This window comes from Octodon degus, unplaced genomic scaffold (assembly GCF_000260255.1).
Source record: "Octodon degus isolate 3935 unplaced genomic scaffold, OctDeg1.0 scaffold00006, whole genome shotgun sequence".
Classification (NCBI taxonomy): Eukaryota; Metazoa; Chordata; class Mammalia; order Rodentia; family Octodontidae; genus Octodon; species Octodon degus.
This window is the reverse complement of record NW_004524582.1, coordinates 2796160-2798316: the sequence shown is the minus strand read 5'-3', so window position 1 is coordinate 2798316 and position 2157 is coordinate 2796160.

Here is a 2157-nt window from a genome sequence, read left to right as displayed (position 1 = left end):
TTGTCCCATAATCTTGGTTGGACTTAATCTTTTTTGTTGCTTGGATACATACTATTGTCTCACATTGACACCTAATATAAGTCTTTCATTTCTGGAACCAGCTACATAGATCACCTGAGTTGATTCTTTAGTTATCATTCTGTACATCATTAAACATTTTAAACTTTTAACTCATCATTGCATCTAAATTGACTTCAATAATTTCACCTTGTTCAAAGGCAATTGAAGATCAATCCTAGCCTTTAAATCTCTCATAGAAAACTTTTGTGAACTTTATGTACTAGGTATAATTTTAAATTATATTTTAAAAGTATTTAAAATATAGTCATAATCAGTAAGTGGAGAAAAACTCTAACTGGTCACGTTGTACATTAGTGCTTCTTTTTTATGCTTGGTAGAGGGTCTCACTGTGCATCTCAGACTCGTAGTGATCCTCTTGTTTTCAACCTCTTCAGCTGTCGTGCACCACCATCCTTGCCTGGTCTCCGTGGCTGGCTCAGCGAGCCCGGGGATGGGGCCAGAACAGCATGTGCTGGGGATCAAACTGTGGTCCCTGCACCTCCTGCAGGTGCTTACTCTGCTGAGCTAGCTCTCTGTCCCTTTATTAGCATTCTTGGAAGTCCACTAGATCTGATGAACTAGTATTGCTGGACATTTAGTCTTAACTTCACTTTGCTGAGAACTGTTCCATCACTGTAAAGGAAACAGAACAGGAAATAAAATTTAAAGGGGAACAGAACAAGAAACAAAATTTATTTAAAGTGAAAAAGACATTTTGTCGACCAATTACTATTTTTCAGTTAAAGAGGAGAAACTTTGTGCTTGTGTAAATGTCTTTCATTCTTGTTTCACATTATAGTGAATAGTAAGGTAATACCCTGTTGTGAATTCATATCTGAAAGAATTTTGAAAGAAAGGTCATCCACCACCTTTACATCATGTTGTCAATTTTATTCAAATGAATCAATTTTAATAAATGCATGCACATATGCATAATGTATGAAATACATACACAGATTATATATAGACATATATGTATTCATATATTCTACATGATGTTCCAGATCTGTGCATATTTGGGGAACTGGAAAACTACAGAGAAACAGTACCTATGAGACTTGTTCATTGCCTACATCTCCATATGCAAATTTCATTTTTCTAATGTATACAATTTCCCTATTAACTGTGTATGTATAGCTGAGTCTTAATGAATAATACCTTAGTATAGTACATATTAAAGAGAATAAATTGTCTGACCAAAATATTTCTGACAAAATGGTGAATCAGTCTGGTCAGTGTTTATTTTAATGTGAGATGCTTTGGATTAGTAGAAAGTTCATGCTGTTTTACAGCAGAGACTGTGATTATAAGTAATAAAATAAAAGTAAGGATCAAAGAGTTTAAAATTCCATCTATCATAAATACTAAATGCTTAATACCTATCCACTGTTTACAATTTATCCAAATTCTCCCTTTTAAAGGTAAAGAGTTACCAAAAAAATTACTAAACCTAATTAACTTTATTTTGAATCTTCTACAAAATACACACAAGGAGACAAGCCCTGCATCCAGGCCCTGCCTATTGAGAACCTGGGAGAGGGGGTGAAGCTTGGGGCTCCACACAATGATCTGAGGTATGCTGCTAGGCCCAGAAGCGCCAAGATTATGGCTCAGACCGATGGGATTATCCTCACTGCTCTGAGGGGCAGGAGATAACTTACATTAACCAGTCTGTCTGGAAAACTCCAGGTACATGAAGGGGAGTGGACCAAACAGAACTCACGGGGAACAAGTTTGTATATAAATGCCCAATTTACAGTCTGCTTTGACCTGATTTGTTACATAGCTTTAGTGTTTGCTCCCATGATCTATAACTCAAAACCATTAGATATAAAAGATGGCCAATTTCTAAATTTTGCTTGCTGTTATTAGTGTTGTAATTGTGTTGATATAATAAGATGCCATATCAGCCTTAACCACATGTTCTCCCATTATACATAATAGCATTGGGAAATGCTTGGGTAATAACCTCACTAATGCCCTATAATGAAGAGTGGAGGGCAGCATCAAAGGGAAATAAATATCTTGCTCTCCAAAAATACAGATGGCAAAGTCTTGAGGCACACACACACACACACACACACACACACACACACA